Genomic DNA, 7,500 nt, shown 5'->3' with positions numbered 1-7,500 from the left:
CCGGGAGTGGGTAATTTGCGCGCCTGCTGCCTTCCTTGGATGTGGTAGCCGTTTCTCAGGCTCCCTCTCCGGAATCGAACCCTGATTCCCCGTTACCCGTTACAACCATGGTAGGCGCAGAACCTACCATCGACAGTTGATAAGGCAGACATTTGAAAGATGCGTCGCCGGTACGAGGACCGTGCGATCAGCCCAAAGTTATTCAGAGTCACCAAGGCAAACGGACCGGACGAGCCGACCGATTGGTTTTGATCTAATAAAAGCGTCCCTTCCATCTCTGGTCGGGACTCTGTTTGCATGTATTAGCTCTAGAATTACCAAAGTTATCCAAGTAACGTGGGTACGATCTAAGGAACCATAACTGATTTAATGAGCCATTCGCGGTTTCACCTTAATGCGGCTTGTACTGAGACATGCATGGCTTAATCTTTGAGACAAGCATATGACTACTGGCAGGATCAACCAGGGAGCTGCGTCAACTAGAGCTGAGCAGCCGGCCGCCCGGGAGTGTGTCCCGGGGGCCCGCGCGAACACGCAAGCGTCCGCTCAATTATTCTGCAAACAGGAGGAGGCTGAGCTCCCCTGCACGATACACCTCGAAACCCTCTCAGGTCCCGGCGGCGCGCAGCGCCGTCCTAAGTACTTGGTCGGGTTCGAGAGAGGCGCAATCGCCCGGAGTTTGGCGAGTAGACGCTTTAGGTGCGACCACCCGTGCTCCCAACTGAGCTTGCCGCTGCCGACAGAGGCCCGGGAGCGTGCTGTCGTGGCATTGCCGGCGGGAGACAACACGCGCCACCTACGGTGGCCGGCAGCTCCAACGCCAGCGCCACAGAAGGACAAAAGCCCCACTTGGGTGCCGAAGCGAACTCTCCCAGCACAGCGCACGCGCCAACACGTCCGCACAGCTGCGATACAAACCACCTGCGAGAACCGCAGAGGCGACCGAGCAGCAGACGGCGTCGCGGCGCCGAGCGCCGGGCGGCGGCGCATCCTCAGCGCACACAGTCCTCAATCGGACCAGCACACTGCAGATGTCCACCGCGCTTCGCACCGGGCCCGCGAGGACCTACTTTGGCCGCACGGCGCCGCGTGCAGGGTGCGCCGGCGCGCAGCTGCGCCGCCTGCCGCCTCCGTCGGCCGGCGCGCCTGCCACTGGCCGCCCCCACCAGCCGGCTGTAGCGCGTGCGCCCACGCACCGCGCGGCCAGCACGCCGGGAGGCCCCCCCTCACCGGCCGGGGACGGTCCCACCCAGCCACCGCCGCGTATCGCTTCACACCCACATGCCATTCACGTTCGTGGGCATGGTGGGTATCGCTGAAACAACCGGTTGGTAGCTCAACCGATCGTCGCCATCACTGATTCACCTCTAGCGAGAACAACCGCACCACAACGGTTTACCAGTTGTTCATTTGCGTAACGTCACCAGCAAACGTAGACGTCCATCGCCATTTGCAAATTCAACGATTGTTGCATGCCTGTGTCAGGTGTCACGACACACTATGTCTGCCCACATACACGCAACAACATGTGCACGCTTCGCGAACACGTGGAAGGTGGCCCCCGTACGTATGCGATGTCCATTGCGCGAACGACTGTCAACCGGCCTCTGTCGCATGTCGCAGATGTGGAACGCAGTGCACCATGCTGTCACGGTGTGTGAGAAGAGACGACTACGTCTGACAACACGCGCCACTACATCAACAGACGGCTCATGCTGATCGCCATCCAGGGCATACCACACTGCAATCCGGCTCTTATAGGGAGACGACACATAGCTGAGTGCACAACAGTTGGACCGCATGGTTCGCCGTTGTTGGCGCAGTCGTTGTACGGTCACATGTACCACGATGTATCATTCAGTACATGAGGACCAATGTGCAGTACAGTGTGTGATTTGGACGTACAACATCAGCGGACAGTTGACACAGGCCGTACCACAGCGTAGGCTAAGTGCTTCGCCATGCGAATGCCAATGAACAACTGCGAAGGGCATTGAGCATGTACGTCCTGCTGCCATCCACATTACAGTGTATCGCTGCAAGGTGTTTAACATGAAGCGATACACTGGGGACCAGGCAGTGCGAGTAGCAAACTATATTGCGGGGGTTGCAGTTAGGCAACACTACACTAATTTAACGCGTCGTATGACAATTACAGAGCGGGTTAAGGCCCAACGTGTGTTGGGTTAAGGCCCAACGTGTGTTGGGTTAAGGCCCAACGTGTGTTGGGTTAAGGCCCAACGTGTGTTGGGTTAAGGCCCAACGTGTGTTGGGTTAAGGCCCAACGTGTGTTGGGTTAAGGCCCAACGTGTGTTGGGTTAAGGCCCAACGTGTGTTGGGTTAAGGCCCAACGTGTGTTGGGTTAAGGCCCAACGTGTGTTGGGTTAAGGCCCAACGTGTGTTGGGTTAAGGCCCAACGTGTGTTGGGTTAAGGCCCAACGTGTGTTGGGTTAAGGCCCAACGTGTGTTGGGTTAAGGCCCAACGTGGGTTGGGTTAAGGCGCAACGTGGGTTGGGTTAAGGCGCAACGTGGGTTGGGTTAAGGCCCAACGTGGGTTGGGTTAAGGCGCAACGTGGGTTGGGTTAAGGCGCAACGTGGGTTGGGTTAAGGCGCAACGTGGGTTAGGTTAAGGCGCAACGTGGGTTAGGTTAAGGCGCAATATAGGTTAGGTTAAGGCGCAATATAGGTTAGGTTAAGGCGCAATATAGGTTAGGTTAAGGCGCAATATAGGTTAGGTTAAGGCGCAATATAGGTTAGGTTAAGGCGCAATATAGGTTAGGTTAAGGCGCAACGTAGGTTAGGTTAAGGCGCAACATAGGTTAGGTTAAGGCGCAACATAGGTTAGGTTAAGGCGCAACATGGGTTAGGTTAAGGCGCAATATAGGTTAGGTTAAGGCACAATATGGGTTAGGTTAAGGCACAATATGGGTTAGGTTAAGGCACAATATGGGTTAGGTTAAGGCACAATATGGGTTAGGTTAAGGCACAATATGGGTTAGGTTAAGGCACAATATGGGTTAGGTTAAGGCACAATATGGGTTAGGTTAAGGCACAATATGGGTTAGGTTAAGGCACAATATGGGTTAGGTTAAGGCACAATATGGGTTAGGTTAAGGCACAATATGGGTTAGGTTAAGGCACAATATGGGTTAGGTTAAGGCACAATATGGGTTAGGTTAAGGCACAATATGGGTTAGGTTAAGGCACAATATGGGTTAGGTTAAGGCACAATATGGGTTAGGTTAAGGCACAATATGGGTTAGGTTAAGGCACAATATGGGTTAGGTTAAGGCACAATATGGGTTAGGTTAAGGCACAATATGGGTTAGGTTAAGGCACAATATGGGTTAGGTTAAGGCACAATATGGGTTAGGTTAAGGCACAATATGGGTTAGGTTAAGGCACAATATGGGTTAGGTTAAGGCACAATATGGGTTAGGTTAAGGCACAATATGGGTTAGGTTAAGGCACAATATGGGTTAGGTTAAGGCACAACGTGGGTTAGGTTAAGGCACAACGTGGGTTAGGTTAAGGCACAACGTGGGTTAGGTTAAGGCACAACGTGGGTTAGGTTAAGGCACAACGTGGGTTAGGTTAAGGCACAACGTGGGTTAGGTTAAGGCACAACGTGGGTTAGGTTAAGGCACAACGTGGGTTAGGTTAAGGCACAATACGGGTTAGGTTAAGGCACAATACGGGTTAGGTTAAGGCACAATACGGGTTAGGTTAAGGCACAATACGGGTTAGGTTAAGGCACAATACGGGTTAGGTTAAGGCACAATACGGGTTAGGTTAAGGCACAATACGGGTTAGGTTAAGGCACAATACGGGTTAGGTTAAGGCACAATACGGGTTAGGTTAAGGCACAATACGGGTTAGGTTAAGGCACAATACGGGTTAGGTTAAGGCACAATACGGGTTAGGTTAAGGCACAATACGGGTTAGGTTAAGGCACAATACGGGTTAGGTTAAGGCACAATACGGGTTAGGTTAAGGCACAATACGGGTTAGGTTAAGGTACAATACGGGTTAGGTTAAGGCACAATACGGGTTAGGTTAAGGCACAATACGGGTTAGGTTAAGGCACAATATGGGTTAGGTTAAGGCACAATATGGGTTAGGTTAAGGCACAATATGGGTTAGGTTAAGGCACAATATGGGTTAGGTTAAGGCACAATATGGGTTAGGTTAAGGCACAATATGGGTTAGGTTAAGGCACAATATGGGTTAGGTTAAGGCACAATATGGGTTAGGTTAAGGCACAATATGGGTTAGGTTAAGGCACAATATGGGTTAGGTTAAGGCACAATATGGGTTAGGTTAAGGCACAATATGGGTTAGGTTAAGGCACAATATGGGTTAGGTTAAGGCACAATATGGGTTAGGTTAAGGCACAACGTGGGTTAGGTTAAGGCACAACGTGGGTTAGGTTAAGGCACAACGTGGGTTAGGTTAAGGCACAACGTGGGTTAGGTTAAGGCACAACGTGGGTTAGGTTAAGGCACAACGTGGGTTAGGTTAAGGCACAACGTGGGTTAGGTTAAGGCACAACGTGGGTTAGGTTAAGGCACAATACGGGTTAGGTTAAGGCACAATACGGGTTAGGTTAAGGCACAATACGGGTTAGGTTAAGGCACAATACGGGTTAGGTTAAGGCACAATACGGGTTAGGTTAAGGCACAATACGGGTTAGGTTAAGGCACAATACGGGTTAGGTTAAGGCACAATACGGGTTAGGTTAAGGCACAATACGGGTTAGGTTAAGGCACAATACGGGTTAGGTTAAGGCACAATACGGGTTAGGTTAAGGCACAATACGGGTTAGGTTAAGGCACAATACGGGTTAGGTTAAGGCACAATACGGGTTAGGTTAAGGCACAATACGGGTTAGGTTAAGGCACAATACGGGTTAGGTTAAGGCACAATACGGGTTAGGTTAAGGCACAATACGGGTTAGGTTAAGGCACAATATGGGTTAGGTTAAGGCACAATATGGGTTAGGTTAAGGCACAATATGGGTTAGGTTAAGGCACAATATGGGTTAGGTTAAGGCACAATATGGGTTAGGTTAAGGCACAATATGGGTTAGGTTAAGGCACAATATGGGTTAGGTTAAGGCACAATATGGGTTAGGTTAAGGCACAATATGGGTTAGGTTAAGGCACAATATGGGTTAGGTTAAGGCACAATATGGGTTAGGTTAAGGCACAATATGGGTTAGGTTAAGGCACAATATGGGTTAGGTTAAGGCACAACGTGGGTTAGGTTAAGGCACAACGTGGGTTAGGTTAAGGCACAACGTGGGTTAGGTTAAGGCACAACGTGGGTTAGGTTAAGGCACAACGTGGGTTAGGTTAAGGCACAACGTGGGTTAGGTTAAGGCACAACGTGGGTTAGGTTAAGGCACAATACGGGTTAGGTTAAGGCACAATACGGGTTAGGTTAAGGCACAATACGGGTTAGGTTAAGGCACAATACGGGTTAGGTTAAGGCACAATACGGGTTAGGTTAAGGCACAATACGGGTTAGGTTAAGGCACAATACGGGTTAGGTTAAGGCACAATACGGGTTAGGTTAAGGCACAATACGGGTTAGGTTAAGGCACAATACGGGTTAGGTTAAGGCACAATACGGGTTAGGTTAAGGTACAATATGGGTTAGGTTAAGGCACAATATGGGTTAGGTTAAGGCACAATATGGGTTAGGTTAAGGCACAATATGGGTTAGGTTAAGGCACAATATGGGTTAGGTTAAGGCACAATATGGGTTAGGTTAAGGCACAATATGGGTTAGGTTAAGGCACAATATGGGTTAGGTTAAGGCACAATATGGGTTAGGTTAAGGCACAATATGGGTTAGGTTAAGGCACAATATGGGTTAGGTTAAGGCACAATATGGGTTAGGTTAAGGCACAATATGGGTTAGGTTAAGGCACAATGTGGGTTAGGTTAAGGCACAACGTGGGTTAGGTTAAGGCACAACGTGGGTTAGGTTAAGGCACAACGTGGGTTAGGTTAAGGCACAACGTGGGTTAGGTTAAGGCACAACGTGGGTTAGGTTAAGGCACAATACGGGTTAGGTTAAGGCACAATACGGGTTAGGTTAAGGCACAATACGGGTTAGGTTAAGGCACAATACGGGTTAGGTTAAGGCACAATACGGGTTAGGTTAAGGCACAATACGGGTTAGGTTAAGGCACAATACGGGTTAGGTTAAGGCACAATACGGGTTAGGTTAAGGTACACATTGTTGTAAGGAAAGGTGTTTTGGGGGGGGGGGGGGGCCGGTTTGTTGATTGTGATTATCGTAAGTAAATGACTGCGGCATCATCTGATTTGCCACGTCAGGGTGCACCTTTGGCTCATAACAGGCGGCGCTCTGATTCCATGCTTGTGGCAGACCTGTGTCTTTCATTCCTGCCATTGTTTGTGTGCTGTGACAGGAGGCAGTATTGTGATGTTGGGTGTACCCCTGTGTAGGACATGTGTGGGTGTTGGTGGCTTAGCTGAGCAATGGTGGTTGTCGGAAGGGTGGGATATTCTGTTTTGTGAGTGGACCTCCCGGTCTGGTTATGATAGTGTGGATAGTCTAATGTGGCGGAGAGGATGCACTGGGTGTTGTTCCATGCTGGTGCTTACATATTGTCTCTGTGCCTGTTACAGGCAGAGAGTAGTGCGTGATAAGAGTGTCTGGCTGACGTGTGGTTGTGATTGTGAGCAGAGTCTTTCAGCATGTATACGGACAGTTGTATACATTATCTGTATTTTGATGGCTCTATCTATTACTAATCAGCGCCGTGTATACGTTTCATCCGGTTCCAGTCGAAACTGTTGTATCTCTGTACATTAGTGACACGGCGAGGCCGCCATGTAGTTACTCGTCTCGGCAGCTTCCACCGGTGTATGGCAAATGATTATAAGGAATCAGTCTAGTCGTCAATACCGATAGTGTGACGTCACATGTCTGGGGTGGGGGACGCTGCGCCCTTCCGGTGGGTCATGGCCTAGAAAGACTCTTCCCACGCAGGGGGGCTTGGACTGTCATTGACTCTTCCGAGTAATATACTTGCCGTACGTTTTTGCGACTGCGAGTGCAACGCTCACCGGTACCGACATGGATGGAGCGCCTCCTAGCTGACCGCTGAGCATCTGCATTCGTACAGAGAGCAACGCGATCGCGTCTGTAGCTCGTAAGTGGTACAGCTCGCAGCTCATGTATAGGGACAGCGGGAATGTCGCATATTGGACATAACTCTTCATGAAACGCACGTTATAGGGGTGGATTGCACATTGCGCGTGCGAGCAAAGTCCGCCGTTCATCCGCTGGAGTTGCGGGTTGGGCGGTTGGGGTGGGGCACGAACGGGTGCAGGTGGAGTGATTGCCGGTCCACGACTTCGTGCGGCAGAGGCGCTGGCGTTGGGGTGCTGTTGTCGACAGAGGATGCAGGCTTTGTGGGTGGGGTCGAAAGAAGGGCACTGTGGGCCCATGGCTGTCTTAGTC

The 7,500-nt window shown here is 50.5% G+C and overlaps 1 non-coding gene across 1 annotated transcript in view; it reads right to left on the bottom strand.

Moving 5' to 3' along the window:
* LOC124580788 overlaps nt 1-469 on the bottom strand; it is a 1,910-nt gene extending 1,441 nt beyond the window's left edge. The window contains exon 1 of the ribosomal RNA XR_006973316.1: nt 1-469. This exon is cut by the window's left edge and continues 1,441 nt beyond it. This is a non-coding gene — a ribosomal RNA (small subunit ribosomal RNA).
* Between the last annotated feature and the right edge of the window lie 7,031 nt (nt 470-7,500).

This window comes from Schistocerca americana, unplaced genomic scaffold, assembly GCF_021461395.2.
Source record: "Schistocerca americana isolate TAMUIC-IGC-003095 unplaced genomic scaffold, iqSchAmer2.1 HiC_scaffold_352, whole genome shotgun sequence".
NCBI classification, from domain to species: domain Eukaryota; kingdom Metazoa; phylum Arthropoda; class Insecta; order Orthoptera; family Acrididae; genus Schistocerca; species Schistocerca americana.
Note: the sequence above shows the minus strand (reverse complement) of the source record. Positions and strands in the feature narration are given on the sequence as shown.